Source organism: Pelodiscus sinensis, chromosome 1 (genome assembly GCF_049634645.1).
Source record: "Pelodiscus sinensis isolate JC-2024 chromosome 1, ASM4963464v1, whole genome shotgun sequence".
Classification (NCBI taxonomy): Eukaryota; Metazoa; Chordata; order Testudines; family Trionychidae; genus Pelodiscus; species Pelodiscus sinensis.
In genome coordinates, this window is record NC_134711.1 from 245,410,456 (window position 1) to 245,429,400 (window position 18,945).

At 44.3% G+C, this 18,945-nt stretch overlaps 1 long non-coding RNA gene across 1 annotated transcript in view; it reads right to left on the reverse strand.

Annotated features, from left to right (window-relative positions):
- LOC142827069 (uncharacterized) overlaps positions 1–18,827 on the reverse strand; it is a 64,127-nt gene extending 45,300 nt beyond the window's left edge. The window contains exon 1 of the long non-coding RNA XR_012901455.1: positions 18,691–18,827. This is a non-coding gene — a long non-coding RNA (uncharacterized LOC142827069). The remainder of the gene's footprint in view (positions 1–18,690) is intronic.
- Positions 18,828–18,945: the final 118 nt, after the last annotated feature.

Here is an 18,945-nt window from a genome sequence, read left to right on the forward strand (position 1 = left end):
AAAACCAAAACACCAAGAAATGTCCACATTTTAAGGATGAGAAAAAAAATGGAGTCCTTTGAGGGCCACTGCAGGAAGGAAAGGAAAATAAACAGGCAGAGAGCTCTGGGCAGCTCTTCCTCTTGAAAGAAAGTTGGAGGGACACATCTTCTAGTCCTTAATCAGGTAAAACTTCTATTGCCATCAGTGAAGCACTCATAGAGTCTGTCTAGACTGCAGAGTTTTTCTGGGATGCCAGAGATATCCCGGAAAAGTTCTGCCATATCCAAGGAACATGTTTTCTTTTCTGAAAACATTTTTGGAAAAGCAGACACATTTTGTCGGCATCCCTGTAAACCTCGTTCTACAAGGAAGAAGGGATGTTCCAAAAGAGGCTTTTTCTCTGACATTTAGCCCAGGGTAGATGGGCCAAATGTCAGAAAAGCCTCTTTTGGAAGAAAAGTAAAAAAAGATATGCAAATTGTGAACCTCAATTTGTATATCTTTTTCTGACTTTTCTTTGTAGTCTAGACACAGCCATAGATATTAACATGTGCTCAATAACTGTACACTCCATACTTAAATATCTGAATCATGTTATCCAGGGCTACATATTTTAAACACATTGGACCAGGAACTACATTTTCTGGCGTATTCTGAACAGTGCTGAGCACACAGATAATGCCCAGCAAATAATACAAATGATGATAATAACCATCAATTTTATGGACTATGTGGATTCAATTTTGTTCTTTGTTTTGGAATTGACCTTGACACAGCTGAAACCCTAAGAATTTGAGGCATAAACACATCTGATACTCATAGGACACTAGGGGTATGTCTAGACTGCATCCCTCTGTCAGCAGAAGGATGCAGATTAGGCAGGTCGACATTGCAAATGAGGCAGGGATTTAAATATCCCATTCTTAATTTGCATAAAAATGGCCACTGTATTTTGCCGACTCAGCACTTAGTCAGCAAAAAGAGGGGGTATGTCTACACTACAAAGTTAGTTCGAACTAACGGATGTTAGTTCGAACTAACTTTAATAGGCGCTACACTATCGCTCCGCTAGTTCGAATTTAATTCGAACTAGCAGAGCGCTTAGTTCGAACTAGGTAAACCTCATTTTACGAGGATTAAGCCTAGTTCGAACTAGCTAGTTCGAATTAAGGGGTGTGTAGACCCTTAATTCGAACTAGTGGGAGGCTAAGGCTTCCCAGGTTTCCCCGGTGGCCACTCTGGCCAACACCAGGGAAACTCTATGCCCCCCACCCGGCCCCGGACCCCTTAAAGGGGCACAGGCTGGCTACGGTGCCCGTGCCAGGTGCAAGCCTGCCAGCACCCAGCTAGCACACCCTGCACCTGACACGGATCGAGCCACCCACCCGATGGCCCCCAGCCCTCCCCCTCTTCCCGGGACCAGGCTGGCGGCTCCCGGGAGATTGCCCGGGACCGCAAGAGGCGGGCACCCACCTGGGCTAATGCGGACATTGTGGACCTTATCCACGATCTCCGCACTAGGCACAGGAAAGTGGCCAGCTTGGGCAGTAGAGCTGCCAGCCTGGCCACCCAGGAGCAGGTGTGCAAGAGAATCAAGGGGGTCCACTGAGACCTCCGACCCTGAGCCCTGAGTTTACAATGGCCGTCCTGGGTCAGACCAAAGGTCCATCTAGCCCAGTAGCCCGTCTGCCGACAGCGGCCAACCCTAGGGACCCTGGAGGGGATGGACCGGAGACAGTGACCAAGCCATTTGTCTCGTGCCATCCCTCTCCAGCCTTCCACAAATTTTGGGCAGGGACACCACTCCTACCCCCTGGTTACTACCACTCCATGGACCCAACCTCCATCACTTGATCTCACTTCCCTTTAAACTCGGTTCTAGTTCTAGCCTTCACAGCCTCCTGCAGCAAGGAGTTCCACAGGTTGACTCTTTGCTTTGTGAAGAACAACTTTCTCTTACTAGTTTGAAGCCTGCTACCCATTCCTTTCCTTTGGTGTCCTCTAGTCCTTCTTTATGGGAACTCATGAAGAACTTTTCTGCACCCTCTCCACCCAACTCCTGCTTTTAGAGACCTCTATCCTGTCCCCCCTCCGTCTCCTCTTTTCTAAGCTGAGAAGTCCCAGTCTCTTTAGCCTCTCTTTATATGGGACCTGTTCCAAACCTCTGATCATTTTAGTTGCCCTCCCCTCTCCCACCCTCTCTTCCCCTCTCCTACCTCCTTTTCCCAGTCTCCCCGAGTTTTGTTCAATAAAGAGAGATTCTATTTTTTTACCACACATTTTCTTTATTTTGTACATCAGGAAGGGGGGCTAGGGAAGGGTAAGTGGAAGGAGGTGAGGGAGGAATGGGGTACGAGCCCCCGATGGGGAGGACTGGGCTGGCTCTGCGGGCTTCTGGGGGTGGAAGCGCTCCTGCAGCCCCCCAATTACCCCCTCTCCCCAGATGGCAGCCTGCGGCAAGTGCAGCCGGGCTGATGGCCGAGTGGTGTAATGTGCCCATTGTGGGCACTCCGGGCACTCCAAGCCAGGACTGGTTTTCAAGCGGGGCACCCCTGAGAACTGTCTGTCCGGGGTGGGGGTCGGGTCCCTTTAAGCACAGCCCTCGGCTAACGTGAGACAGCATCTCCACGCTCTAAGTCCTCCTCGGATGCCCTGCCGGCACTGCTTCCGGCCATCCTTAAGCCCTGTTCAGGGTCCACTTAATGTGGACATGCTAGTTCGAATTAGCAAAACGCTAATTCGAACTAGTTTTTAGTTCTAGATGAGTTAGTTCGTATTAGCTTAGTTCGAATTAACTAATTCGAACTAAGTTAGTTCGAATTAGCGCTGTAGTGTAGACATACCCAGGCAGTCTAGAGGGGGATCCGTTGAGAAAGAAAGCCTTTTTCAACAGGAGGCATAAGCGATCTGTCGAAAAAGGAGGCATAAGCGATCTGTCGAAAAAGGCTTTCTTTCTCTACAGATCCCCCTCTAGACTGCCACTTTTTGCTGACAAAGTGCTGAGTCGGCAAAACGCGATGTCTTTTTTTATGCAAATTAGGCACGGGATATTTAAATCCCTGCCTCATTTGCAAAGTCAACCTGCCTAATATCCATTCCTCTTCTGACAGATGGATGCAGTCTAGACATACCCTAAGACACTTTGTAGTGTCTTCCCTTTCTCAAACTCTCAACAAGGAATGAGAATACAAAATAGTTTTTAATTAAAATGTAAAATTGCATGACAACGACTGCTCTACAATTTAGCGTGGGGCAGAATCTGCTTGGGGATAACGTGATCTCCTCTCACCTGACTCTCATTCTCTCTCTTTCTTCATCCTTCATCTGTGCTACTTTCCACATTGTCAACCATGACATCTACACCGACCACCTTGGACCAATTTCAGGATTTTCAGAGAAAGTGGATGCTTCGGTTTTGCTCTCATCTATAAGGGTGCATCTAGACAGCTGCATTGTTTTGGGATACTTCCAATATCCCAAAATAGCTATTCCACATCTTTTAAACAAGCCCATTATTCTGAAATAGCTTTCGAAATAATGGGCTCACTATTCTGACGTCCCTGTAAACATCGTTCCATGAGGATTAAGGGACATTTCAAAATAAGCTATTTCAAAATACACTCAAAATAAGCTATGCAATTTTGTCGCTCAATTTGTGTAGCTTATTTTGAGTTATGGGTGCAGTGAAGACGCACCCCAGAAAGCCCTCTTTTTCATTATGAAGCATAGAGAGAGGTTGGTCTGCTGAATAGAGAGCTGCCTCCTGAGAAACCTGGGTTCTGCTTCCTGACTAGACTTCCTCTATGACCTAAGGTCAGAGTTTCAACATCTTTTAGGCACCCAAAGATGTAGCTGAGTATCTAGTGAGGTTTAAAAGCACCTAGCCTTCTAGGTGCTTTTGAAAATCCCAGTAGATGCCTAAATACCTTTGTAAATCTGGTTTTTAGTCTCTTTGGGCACATCTACAGAGCAGCATTATTTTGAAAAAACTAGCATTATTTTGACATAACAAAGTGAGCATCTACACAGCAAGCCCATTATTTCAAAATAATTTTGAAATAACAGGTGTCTTATTCTGAAATCCGTAACCCTCATTTTACAAGGAATAATGCCTATTTCAAAATAGTTATTTTGAATTAAGGTGAGGATAGACCACACAGTTGTGTTTATTTCAAAATAAGTGGCTTCTTGGGCTTCCCACAGGTGCCTTGCTGGCCACTCTGGCCACACTTATCGGGACTCTATAGTTCCCTTTCCCCTTCTACCACTTCATGATTATCTGGTCCCACCAATCGGAACTGTTGTCCAGTCACGAGAAGCAGCGGTGGGTGCAGTGTGCAGGGGAAGGCAGGAGGGTTTGTGCCGCATGAGCAACACACGGAGAGAGAAGAGGGTATGTCCTGCAATAAGATGGGGGTCTTGTTCCTGCAGAGCGATGAGGGAAGCCTGTAGTAACTGCACCAGGAGGTGTGGCATGAGATCTAAAAGCCATTGACTGCTTGGAGGCAAGTCTGGCTCCATGGCTGGAGTGTTGTGGTATCTGCAAGGGCAACCAGACCAGGCAAAAGAAAGGCTTTGCTGTCCCTCAAGGAGGTAGGCAAATGAGAAGAGCCTGAGACATGACTGTACAGGGGGGTCCCTTTAAGCCCAAGCCTCAGATAGCCTCAGGCAGCAGCTCCAGGAAGTAACTGCTGTCCTGATTTCCTGCCTGAAGTGGTTCCAGCTGGCCTTAAATGCAATTCAGCATCCAATGAGTGTGAACGCTCTATTTCAAAATATCTCAGCGCTATTTCAATGGGCATTTGCTGTGTAGATGCACTATTTCAAAATAAGCTGTTTTGGAGTTTCTATTCCGAAACAGCTTATTCTGAAGTAAGCATGCAGTGTAGATGTAGCCTTTGTGCCCCAGTTTCCCATCTGTACAATGGTGATAACAGCATGGTTCTTCCTGACTGAGGGGCTGTGAGACCAGGTTAGACCTTGCGAGGTATTCAGAGGCAATGGTGATGACTGTGGGGCTATATAGGTTGCCCAAGTAAAGTGGGAATCTCTCTATACCCATGGCTATATTTTCTCCTGATTTTTGGCTCCTTCTTTTCACTTATGCCCCCAAATCTCTTCCTTCTTTCAATATAACCTTGCCTTAGAGAGCTGGGCTGTATTTTTTTCTGAGTCTCTGTATTCTCTCTAAAACAACCCCTCTTCCCTAGTCCCCACCTCCTGAGGAATTCCTGTTTTGCAAACTAGACTTTCAAATCTTTAATTTAATGACCAACCCTTTCTTATCTTAATTATCCTATCTCTGTTTGTAAACAAAATACGACTCTCTGCCCCAGGGAGAGTCTCCTCAGCAGAATTTAACATTGCACACTAATGTGGTGCTGTAGTTAAGACTCCCACTCCTATCTGGGAACACACTGCACAAAACTCAAGGTAGGGAAGCCCCTGAAACATGCCCATGCCACTCATCAAATAGTGCCCCCAAGCAAAAGAGTTTTCTCTCAAATTGAAAGAGGCAAAAACATTTAGGACTTGTCTCCACTATCAGTGGAATCAATGATGCCACAATTGATCAACCAGGAGTCATTTTAGCAGCTCCACTGAAGACTCTGGTACTCCACTTGAACAACAAGAGTAAGGGGAGTCAATGGGAGAGTTTCTTCCATCAACCCAGCACAGTTTAGACCACTGACTTGACTTATGCTATCAATCAGCTGTTTGTGGTTGTTCAAGCTCTGGGAGGAAGGGGGTGGAGTGGGATGAAGCATAAATCAATAGGTTAATGAAACTCTGAAAGCACTGGTAGGAAGGGGGAGTAGTAGGAAATGCGGCGCTCAGTGCCCCAGTACATGAGAGATACATGGGGAAGGGGAGCAAAGAGGGAGTCAGCGGGCTGCAGGAGGAACCCCAGTGGGCTGTGGGCTGTTGCGGCCCACTGAGATGAATCACTGTTCTCAGTTGCCCATCACTGGTGCAATATAGAATTAATTAAAATAAGATTTCCTGGTTTCTAACTGGCATCACTTTAACTCATTAAAAAGGGTCAGGAAAGCACTGCAATATGATAGGCATGACAGATGCAAATTTGTACCCTGTAACACATGTTGCTGGTGATTAAAAAGCTCAGAACAGTGACTAATGTCAATGAAATCTGCATACCATAAACACTGAATTACCCTTGTAAGTACAAACACCACAAAAGCAAATTGTGATAGAAAAGAGCATCAAATGCCAACAATTAGAATTTCCTTCACAAAGCAGTTTTACAATAGACTATTCATATAGACCTATTAGTCACTGTTCTCAATCAGCACTTGTAAATGTAATGAATGGCACAGTCCCGTCTTTCAGTACAATGAATGTCTACACTCTGAAATTCACTGTACTCAATTATTTTCAGCATTATATGACTCATTCTTGCATTGTACAGAATGTCTGTTTACATGTACTGGTTCTTAAGATGATGGGGTTCGGTCACAAATCAGATGGCCTGAGATGAAAATCTATGATTCATATTTTCTTAACAACATGCAATGACTTGATAAAGTAAATCTCTTGGTGCAGGGTTAAGCAAATATCAACCCCCAGTCCAGATGTAGTTTGTCAGGGTAAGATGATGCTATATTTACCTGCACTTCCACAGGAATGAGCTATTGCAGCTCCCGTTGGTCACAGATCAATGTTTCCAGACCATGGGAGCTGCAGGAAGCAGTATCCGCACTGTTTTCAGCACCTCTGATTTGCAGGGAATGGCAATCTGTAGCCAATGGGAGCTGCAATTGTCTATAACTGTGGAGGTATAGGTACATATAGCAGCAGCAGCCCACCCAGGGCTAAACCCTGGTGAATTACTGCCATTTTATTGCCCACCTTGCTTGAGTGTTTGGGACAGATCAAGATCCAAACAGCCAAAGACATCCCAAATAGTCTTTGATTTTTCAAGTCCACATACACCAAGTATGTGAACCAAACAGAGTTTCTCTGACCAGTCTACAACTGTTATTTGCCAGCTAATTTTGAAGTGTGATATTCCTGATTTCACAACAATGCTTCTTTTGGGGATTCAGCAGATCTTCTCGGATTTGTGTACAATATTCAGTTAGAACAGTTTAGGTTTTGGCCTGTAACAGGCCACCAACATATATCTGATATACCCAAAACAACATTTTCCAAATATGTAGAAATTCATTCATTTAAAAATAAGTGACCATAAAGGTATATTGTAAAGAAGCCTAAGGAAGTTAAATTTCCAATGCTCATTGAAAGAAACTACAATGGGAAACATATAATTCCCTTAGGCTCCCTTGAAAATTCCAGCTAAGTAATGTCTTAAAATAAGAGTCTCCAGGAGTCAGATATGAAATTGCAAGCTCAGAGAAGAGTGTTCAGACTCTGGGTCCCAATTCAACCCACTATACAGACAGTCTTTGCTCAAAATATTGAGATCCGGCTTCTGGTCAGATTTCAAATTTCAACATCTTAGAATTCAGAGCTCAGGTCATTTTTACCAGAAATCACATGGTGTATTCTCTGATCTGTAAGCATTCACGGCAAGTACAAATGCTAACTGCACACAGTTTAATACCCAAGGCAAGTGGCCCAGGGAGACACAGGAAGGGAAGCTATTGAAAATCAGTGGAAAATAATATAGGAAGATCCATTAAAAAGCATCCTGAAATATTCTGATTAATTTTAATTGGATGCAAAAGGCATTTATACTGCCACCATCTTATCAGTGCTGGCATTATAATAAACAGCTGTGGAATAACATGCATATGTTCTCATGATGTGAGTATTTACAAAAAAAATTGGGAGAACATATGATACACACTACTGGGAATGCTGCATTCCCATTCTGTGTATCTGTTGAAACAAAAAATAGCCTGGTTGGGTAAACTAGCCTCCAAAATGGTGAGCCAGAAATTGCATTTGTGGAGACAACATATAATGATGGACTGAAAAACAGCAGGACAACTATCACTCAACAGATGGGTTTCGGAGGATTTTTTTTTTTTGATGCTGTGGATATGGAACATAAAGTGGATAATATAAGAGCAAACTACTGAATGTCTCCACAAAGAAAACAAGATCTGATCAATACCTTATGCAAGAACTATAACAACTTTCTTACAAGGAAAGTTGTCTGAGAGGAAAATGTCTCATTCACTTTAGTATTGTACTGAGGACAGAGGTAAAAGTAAATGCGCCCAGGTGAGCAGCTCCAGCCAAAGCTGGCTGAGCTGCAGGAAAAGCCTGTAGGGGGAGGTATTTAAAGAGCAGACAGGGATCCAGGTTGCAATAAGACAGTACCTGTAAGAAATTTGAAGTTACTTTTACTGCTGACTGACGTCTATGATTTTTTTTAAGCATTACTTATGTGTCTTACTTATTTTGGCAGTTCTACTCTCAGGGTACATCTGCACAGCAAGCCTTTATTTCAAAATAATGTCAAGATGGGGGACTTCTTACTCCAACTCCTGTAACCCTCATTTTACGAGGAGCAAGGGAAGTTGAAGGAAGAGTGTTCTTCCTTCGACTTCCTGTTGTGTAGACAGAGCCAAAAGCCGAATTAAGCTATTTTGACTTCAGCTATGAAAGTGACATAACTGAAGCTGCTTAGCTTAGTTCGACTTTTGCCGTGCTATGTAGATGTACCCTTAATTCCCCACTGAGGAAAATCAGCTTCCAATCAGTGCAACTTTTCTGGATTTACACCACATTCAGTAAGAGCAGAATTCAGTTTAGTTTTAGAATTCATCTGGAAGAGTGCAAGTACTTATAATGTAGTGTAACAAGATTCACTTTTGCCGAGTGTCTCTGTGAGTGTTCTTGTAAACTAATCCCTTGGATGTTTAGTAGTTTGCTGGGTGTACCACAAGGTCAGAGAGGCAAGTATTGTAGGAAGAGGGCTGGATTTCTTTCAAAACCTCTATCAATGAAAAATATTTTATTTATTAACAGAGAAATGTACAGTGAGTTTTTGATGATGAAATGAGAACTCGAAAGCCAAAATTTCTAGCCAAAACCTTATGGTTTTCAGCCAAAATAGCTTGCTTTTGGGGAAAAACTTTCTTGCTAGTTTGACAAGCTTGAAAAATGTCACAGGTTTTTTTAATAATGAAATTGTTTTGATTTCTCGCAATTTTTCATGGGAACAAAATATATTTCCCAGCTGTCTCCAGTTGTAGATGCTCCAAGCACAAGCCTTTTCAGGACTGACCTGTTGGTGGATTCCTATGAAGACTCACACACTTCACCTAGCTTCTGGGGGTAGCCAAGTTAGGCTGTACCGGATAAACTTAAAAAACAAGAAAAGGTCTGGTAGTACATTAGGGTATGTCTACACTACCATCCTAGTTCGAACTAGGGTGGTTAATGTAGGTAACCGAAGTTGCAAATGAAGCCCGGGATTTAAATATCCTGGGCTTCATTTGCATCTTGCCGGGCGCTGCCATTTTTAAAGCCTCGGTAGTTTGGACTCCGTGCCCGCGGCTACACGCGGCACGGAGTAGGTAGTTCGGATTAGGCTTCCTATTCCGAATTACCGGTACACCTCATTCCACGAAGAGTAACGGTAGTTCGGAATAGGAAGCCTAATCCGAACTACCTACTCTGTGCCGCGTGTAGCCGCGGGCACAGAGTCCGAACTACCGGGGCTTTAAAAATGGCGGTACCAGGCAAGATGCAAATGAAGCCCAGAATATTAAATGCCGGGCTTCATTTGCAACTTCGGTTGCTTACATTAACCACCCTAGTTCGAACTAGGGTGGTAGTGTAGACATACCCTTATAGACTAAGAAAACATGTAGATGATATCATGAGCTTTCGTGGGCACAGACCCACTTCACCTAGCTAGTATTTCTGTGTCCATATATATCTATCCGGGACTGACCCCTCAGAGATTAATTATGCGTTGCAGGCTGAGGAACCCACAGCCCTCCCTCCCTGCTGAGCACGCTGAACCTGGAGACAGGATATAAAGCACAGCAGCCCATCTCAGTTGGGTGCGACCACTAAGGAGGACAGACATGTTTGGCAAACTACCTCTATGGAGTAGCAGGAGCCCCAGCTTACAGAGGCTAGACATGCTAAATACCAGGGGGACACTGGCCAGTGGAGACACGGGAAAGGACTGAGTCACTGAAGACCTGACCAGCAGAGGGCTCTCAAGAAGCAGAGGATCCTTCTGGGAGACTGGGTAGGAAGTAGCCCTCTTACAACAGGGTCTGTCTCTGCCTAGATCTTAGCTCCCAGGCAGCCACCCCCTGTCTCCATGCAGCACTACCCCTCTCCAGCCCTTGATCCCAGCCAGCCTCTGTTTGTATTTCCCTTTAGCTATGTCTACACTGCCAGGTTATTTCAAAATAGATTATTTTGAAATAATAACTCCCAAAATAACTACAGGATGAAACTCTGTTAACTGGGATTCTTTGTTCCAGCAACAACCCTGGTCCCAGTAGAGGGACATCAGTAAGGATCCCTGTGGGGCCGGAAGGATGATGGGCTGACCTCAGGGAGCTGATGGTGGGGCTGCCCAGTGTGTGGCAGCGGGGCTGCCCCATGGGGTTGGGAGATCTGGCACGTGGCTGCTCAGCAGGACTGAGCTTGCTGGCATGCAGTATGGGTGGGGCTGCCTAGGAAGTCCAACGTGTGACCCATGGGGCTTCACATGAAGGCCAGCGGCCAGGCCAGGGAGGCCAGTGGCAGGGGTCCAAAAATGACCACCCCAGGTCAGCAAAATCTCTCATCCAGGACCAGTCACATCCTGAGGGAGCTGGACCAGGGAGGTCCAACCAGTATTTTGAAATAAGCTTATTCCTCTTGCAAGCAGGAATGATTGTTTCAAAATAATAAGCCCATTATCATATATATAGTAGCCCAATGTCTGTGAGTCTGTAACGCTGAAATGCTGGCTGTTCCCTCTGGGCGGCCTGTGCTGCATGGGGAGTGCGGGGCCCAAATGGCCGCTTGCACCGAGTGCTCCCCTGTGATGGCCAAGCTGAGAGGTACAGAAGTCAGCCGGGTGCCACGGTGGGAGGGGAAGAGGGGCGGGGCAGTGACATACATGGCCAGGGGGCGGGGTGTACGTCACCACCTCAGCCCCCTTCGTCTCCAGCCATAGCGCTCGGCTGACTTCTGCGCCAATCAGCTGGGCCACCACGGGGGAGCCCAAACGGACGCTTGCTCCCCCATGGCGGCCCGGCAGAGCAGTGCAGAAGTCAGCCAAGCACCATGGCGGGAGGCAAAGGGAGGGTGGGGCAGTGATGTGCAGCGTGACAGCAGCTCCAGGCCCCGTCCCCTGGCATGAACGTCACTGCCCCTTCCCCTTTCACCTCCCGCCGTGGTGCTCGGCTGACTTCTGAGATGTTCAGCCAGGGTACTGCGTGGGGGCAAGTGGCGCAAGCGACCGTTTGAGCTCCACGCCCCCCCTGCAGCACGGGGAGTGCGGAGCCCAAATGGCCATTTGGGCTCCATGGTCCCCCAAGTGAGAGGCAGGAGGGGGAGGAGAAGAGAAAGAGAGAGACAGAGAGAGAGTCAGGAGGTGGAGGAGAGCTGAGAGAGAGAGGGGGGAGGCAGGAGGAGGAGAAGAGAGAGAGAGACCAGAGGCTCAGGAGAGAAGACCGACGTAGAGGAGAGACCTGAAAATCCCGTCTTATGACAGGCTAATTGGCTAGTTCAAAATAATGGCTAGGTAGTGTGGACACTCACCTTGTTATTTTGAAATAGGGGAGTTATTTTGAAATAACTCACCAGTGTAGACATGCCCTTCCTATACAAGAGGGGTGATGGAGCTCTTTTCCTGTCAGAAATCTGTCAGCATGCTGCATTCTGCGCCAGTTCCCCCAACATTCCCAAAAGAAGGGGAAAGAAGAATACATCAGGGGCAGGAAGGAACATGGCAGAAGCTTATGCTACTGCCAAAAGTTGGAAAATGCCCTCCTTCTATTCCAACCAGCTATCTGCGTGACTGAGGGTAACTGAGCCCAGAGGATCCCTGCATTCATCATTGTCCATTATGTAGAATCATGGCCTTCATATTAAGATTGTTGTAAAAAATCTTATGTACTGCAAGTCAGTGGAGTATTGTGGTTCAGATGGATTCCTATATGAAAAAAAAAAACCCTCTGTTTTGGAAGAGAAACTATAAAAGCTTGGTTAAAAGTATAGAATGACATAATAAAAAAATAGTTTTTCTTACCAATCTAAACTAAAGAGACTCAGAAGATATACCCTAGAAGGAATAAATAATATAAGTTAAGTAACAGAGTAATGATTTCAAAAGGATATTTTTCCTGACCCAAACTACACTTTTGAGATATTGGAAATTCTGAGCAGAGCACAAACCTAACCAATCTTTATCCAAACATTGATCTATATTTCTAGTGTAAACAAACTAAAAAAGGATGAAACAATATGAAGCAGAAAAAACACATTGGTCTTGAGATAACAGTTTGCACTGGTAAACAAGTCATATTTGATATGAACTTTGTGGAAAGAGAATAAATACTGAACAATCAAGATGTCAGCTTTACATAAGCTCTTCTCTTGATCATAACTACAAAGTTAACTATATTTTAATGTCAGTATTACTTTAAAAGTGATTTGTTTCCATCTATATAACTGTCCTCTGTTTTTAGAGGCTGAAACCAAAACTAAACAGTACATGTGGAAGCTATTGACTTGTGCTGCATAATCATAAATAACAATCTCACTGAGAAACAATGCTGACTGTATGACAGATGACATACTGCTTCCTCCTAAATATATATTGTATTGCTTCAGTGTGATTGGCAATACTTTAAACAAAATGCAGCTAACTATTTTCCAAATTGGTGTATTTTCTACTAATATAACTGTTAACCCTCTGTTATACCAATATAACTATATGAAACATGTCTTTTATTAAATCGAAAAGTTTCAGTATGGTTAGAATTACTTCTGTTCTATTCAGGTTCTTAGGACACACTCATCACTATAATACCTGAGAAAAATATTATTTCCATTAATTTTCCAGGATTTTGCATCTGCTAAAATTGGTAACAAAATTTTCAATAATTTGAGTGAGAACAAGATACTGCCTTAGATCTTTCATGCATAAAAATCCATTCCAGCTAGCAAAATTAGGAAACTACGAGGAAAAAACATTAATTCTTCTACTCACCTATTCAGATGAGTTTTATTCAAGACAAACTATTAACAGCAAGCAAATGTACCACAGATTGATATTAATATTGGGTTTGCAAATTAGAACTCCTGAGGCATATGCAAAATATGTAAGTCCCAGATTCTGGTCCTACAGTCCAGAATCCTGCTACAGTCTAGCTAGTTGGAATTTTTTATTTTATTTTTTTGGCAAAACTTTTTTTCTCAATCAAAAAATGCTAATTCAAAGTCTTTTCATATTGATGTGGGGAAAGATGGGAGAGAGGGAAAGTAACCCTCAGAATAGCCAATTGCCCTGAGTCTCCTTGAAGCAAAGTAAGGAGTGAAGACTAGGTCTCCTAAATCCAAGCTAAGTGCCCTGACCTCTGGGTTACTGGCTTTTCTGGCATGTGTCTGTGTGCCAGTTGGTTTGAAAAGATACTGTACACAGCTTTCACACCCACATTTCTAAGCTCAGACTTGAGTTGTGAGAATATATTTTTCATGGTGTGGATAACGCACACTGAGCCATGTGGCAGCTGTAGTGGTCTCTCGTCCTACTTTATTACTTTGTCTTTCTTATGGAAGTCCTTGAATATTTAAAGACTGCATTTAAAAGCCATTATGATCTAAAGGAGGGATGGTTTTTAGCTTTCATGTTCCTTCCTCAGGCTATTCTGTTTAACTTTTTAGATGTGGCTGCTAAGGAAAGAGACAAGAGAAAACAGAATCCATTTTATCAGTTATACTTTCTTGCCCCCTGCTGGAAAAATCCATCAATTGAATGTGCAGAAAACATTCACAAATTATTTTCTGTAGAGACCATAAAAATAATTTATTCTAAAAAATTTTTAAAACAAATTTAAAAAACTCAAATATGCTAATGAATTTCATTTATAACCAAGACAAGAGGAGAAATTATTTAGGAAAAATACAATGGAAAACAAGATGGGATTTCAGTGGCAAATGGTATTTTTTCCACTTGTAGCTTTTATTGAAAGGGCCTAACTTTGCCCTCGCTCACACATTAATTTAAGAACAGTGCAATTCTAATGAGTTCAAAGCAGTTAATATTGATTTACAACAGTATCAAAGGCTTCAGAAATCAGCCAGCTCACAGCAAGTAGTCTCATGTCTACAAAAATTCCCTATAACTTTCTAGGGAAACTAAATTAGGGCAAATGGACACAAGTAATATTATACTTCATATTTTTTTTCTTCAGTGCATCTATATTTGGGTTGCTTGGAAGCATTCAGTTTGGAAGGGATGCCTAGGGCACTGTTATATTCCTCCTTATGATATATTATGTTTGGTATTGTGATATTACCAGTGAATAAGAGGGTGGTAAGTATTTCATTGTCAGTAAAAATATATGTACTTTTCTGTTTCTCTACATAGGAACTTTCTTGATAACAGAGGCTCTATCACTCCTGCATCATGTCCCATTATGGGAACTTATTTTGTAGCTTTTGAAGATCTTTGAAAAAGTATTTTGTCTGAGTGTTGGATAATCTTCACAGTCCCATGCCTCCAACATTCTTTAAACAAATACAGCTCTTTGTGAATAGCAGTCACCCTTTAGAAATGCAGTGAGGTCTATTAGCCCTATCATCAGCATTCTCTTTTCCATCAAAGTCCAGTTATGGTGGATTAAATAAGTGTAACTTTGTCACAAAGAAGGAAGGGTAGTTCTTTGTTAAGTATGCTGCTGGGAAGCGTCTCTCTGACTTTTTATGCCTCTTTAGTCTTTTCAGACAACTAGCAGTTCCCTCCTGTGAGTCATGAACCTTTGCAGAAAGCTTTTCTGTCATAAGTAACCTTCTGATTTCTGTTTAGTGACCTTAATCTTCAAAATGACAGGATACCTCTGTGGCGTGGAAAATTTTTCCTTTTACACCCCCTCCAATGTGGAATGACTCACATGAATAAGCGTATCATATTTAGGAAAATGGATATTTTCATTCAGCCATTCTTTTCAATGAATACTTTCAAAGACTATGTCTTAGCTTGATACTGAGACAAGTGGTCATCTCTGATGTGATAAAACAGATGGAATGTAGATGTGAGCAGAACAGAATCATGTGTCCTTTTGCATTTTTCACTTGCAGGGGGATTCCTGTCTAGACTGTTCATTTCAAAGGCCTCAGTGATCCCTGACTTTATCTTAGTCAACAATCCAGATCAGGCATTCTCGGCCCTTTCCAAAGTGTGAACTGCATATTAGAAAGCTTGCACTGGATATTATCTTTCTCCTTCTTTTTGCAAATATTCAGGGAATCTTTAGCTCTTACTAGTGGTTGCTTATCACCCTGTGGCAAGGACAGCAATTGCTTATGCATACCAAAGTAAAGTACTTTAATGCAATGTAACCCCTGGAAACACAAAAGACAGCCAGCACAATTCAGCCAGCAAGCTCTCTGCAGACCACCTGCAGTCCACAGACTCCAGAATGAGAGCAATTGATCTAAATTGTACATGTGTGTGTTACACACACACACACACACACACACAGAGTAGCAACATTCATGACATGATCATCTGTAAACGTCAGTTCTGAAACACGATTATAAATACCTGTTCAAACATATCCACGTTTCTGTCTGCCTAAAATTGTTGCCCAACATGAAAAGAAAAATCAAAGATGAACTATTAGCAGGACTGTATGGTTCAGGGAGTTGGTAACATCATGCCGAGGCTTTCGCCTCTAAGAGACAAAACTGAAATCTAGTAATAATCAGTATCTCCCCCAAAGAAATCCCTGCATAATGTAGCTCTTCAAGTGACCTGTTAGAAATGAGTTTGTGTTCAAGCCCAATTCCTATAGAAAATGTGTTCACATCACAAAAAATACCAGAACAGCTGCCAACCTTGTTAGTGGCTTCAGCAGGATTAATTGAGAATAAGACTGGCACTCATCAACTCTTAGAGGTGGTGGTACCCTCCAGTATCAGAATACAGAAACACTGCCAGTGCTCTGGCTGCTAAGCACAGTATCAGCTATGGGGTTCTTCGTATGTGTCATTTCTTCTAAAATGGGCACACTGCCATGGAGCCATGAGTGGCAATGAAAGGAAGGCAAAAGAAGTTGCTTGATGAGGAGCGTGATCTCAAATTCATATCCAGGCTAGGAGGGCACAGTGGAAGGAGATACTGGGTTAGATGGACCTTTGGTCTGACCCAGGATGGCTGTTCTGATATTCTCATGAGTGACGCAACTGTTTTACATGCATACAAAAACTGATGACACCATAGAGCAATATATCACAGAATTAAGAAAACTCAGTAAAAATCTTTGACTTGGTGAGCTGACAGAGTCTCTGGTCAGAGACAGAATCATTTATGGCGTTAAGGGCAGTATGTTAAGAAAGAGACTGCTCCACGTTGGAGATTTAATTTGGCAAAAGCTCTCCAGATATGCAGCTTGGCAGAAACTATAAAAGCAAGCACTAGCCAACACACTGAATTCAACGGAAATGTTTTTTTCCATGTGCAAAGTACAAAATAATATAATTAGAATAGGTCAAATCTAGTAGTGGAATCACTCACTATTAAAACCACTACTAGGAGGAAGACTGGGCACAGACAGTCATGTGGAAGACATGGATCATAGGATGGCCCCATATAGTGTGTTGCTTTGGGACACTCTGTGGCTTTGTCTACACTATGAAGTTTTGCTGGAAGAGGCAATGCAAATGAAGCGCTGATTAGCATTTTGTTACGCTTCATTTGCATAATTTATTTCAAGCTGTTTTTGCGCAAGAGGTTTTTGCGCAAAAACAAGCAGTGTGGCTCTGGCTGTTTTACGCCAAAACCCCTTTATGTGCAAGATCCTTATGCCTCTCCGGTGGTGTGGCTACACCCAGGGCTGGCCCGAGCCATTTTGGTGCCCTGGGCCCTGGCTCCTGAGCCCCAGGCGCGCGGTGCCGCCCCTGGGGCACATGGCCCCGCCTCCGGGCACACGGCGCATGCTCAGGCCCATCCCCAGGATGCGCGGCCCTGCCTCAGGGGCGCATGGGTGGACACATGGCACATGCACTGCCCAGTCAGCCCGGCCACCACTAATGGCGTGAAGCCCGGGGCCGCCCGGGGCGGGCTGCGCCTGGCCGTGCAGGGCCCTGCGGCCCTGGGGGGAAGGGCGCTGTGCTGGCCGGTGCTGTGGGGGTTAACTCTGCCCCCACCCCAGACGGCCGCTGCAGCCCACGGAGAGCCGAGTGCCCCCCATAGGTTGGTGCCCTGGGCAGCTGCCTGGCTAGCCCACCCCTTATTCCGGCCCTGGCTACACCACTAACTGTTTCAGGGCTGGGGAAACTGCAGCAGCTCCAGGGCTGGGGACTGCCACATGCTTTCTCTCCAGCACTTTGGGGATGGGGTTGCTGTGGGCATTTACATTAGCCTGTTGGGGTGTGGTCTGGCAACTGCACCAGGAAGATTATAACTTAGGGTATGTCTACACTACCCCGCTAGTTCGAACTAGCGGGGTAATGTATGCATACCGCACTTGCTAATGAAGCCCGGGATTTGAATTTCCCGGGCTTCATTAGCATAAGCGGGGAGCCGCCATTTTTAAATCCCCGCTGCTTCGAACCCCGTGTAGCGCGGCTACACGGGGCTCGAACTAGGTAGTTCGGACTAGGGTCCTATTCCGAACTACCGTTACTCCTCGTGAAACGAGGAGTAACGGTAGTTCGGAATAGGCACCCTAGTCCGAACTACCTAGTTCGAGCCCCGTGTAGCCGCGCTACACGGGGTTCGAAGCAGCGGGGATTTAAAAATGGCGGCTCCCCGCTTATGCTAATGAAGCCCGGGAAATTCAAATCCCGGGCTTCATTAGCAAGTGCGGTATGCATACATTACCCCGCTAGTTCGAACTAGCGGGGTAGTGTAGACATACCCTAAGAGATTATTCCTCATAAGGGCCTTATTTTGAATACAGAAAATTGGAGATGTGCTCTGGAATCAGAGTATCCCGTGTATCTGCGTAGAACAACTCTCTCTAGTTTGTTTATTAAAAGTGTTATTCCTTTCTCCTTCACCAACTTATTTAAATGAACCCCAAGATCATTACAGAGACCTCCAGCAAATTTCACTTGATCCTCTGAACAACCCAGATGAAACCAACTGTCACACCTACTGATGTGTGGTAGATGCAAAATGTTAAGCTAGCTATGAAAAGTTCTGTTCCATTACCAATCTTTCCTCCTCTTGCCCCAAATATTTTCTCAGCTTAATGTACAAGAATTTCTTATGGCTGCTGGACAAATTCCTTTTAAGCAAAAGTTTTACTTCAGGTCGTTATCAGCTACATGTTTAAAACAGAGTGACTGTTTTGTGAGTCATTTATAAATTAATGTGACTGATTTCTTTAAAAAATAGGGAGGTACTCAAGTCAAACTTGTATTGTACAAATAATTTTAAAGATCACTGCCTTGCACATTTTTACAAGGAATCTAATCTAAAACACAAATTACATACAGCACAATAATTTTTAATCATTCCACACTGTAGATACCTAGCATTCAAATGTCTTTTTTCAAATGTCAGAATAAAACTAATATTTACCATACCTACTGTGACGGGGCAGGGGCGCCCCGCAGTGAGATCCCCCACCCAACCTCATACGCGGCGGTTCTCGAGGGGCAGTCCGGGAGCCCCGAGTGGGACGCGCCACAAACAGCTGCCCGCGCAGTCCCTGCGCGCGCCGCCAACCGCTGCATCAGCAGTTCGGCGGCGGCCCGCTGGCTAGAAACGCCGGGGAATCGTAGGGAGGTGGCCGGGTGGATGACACCATCACGCAACCCCGGTCGCCGATGGGAGACATC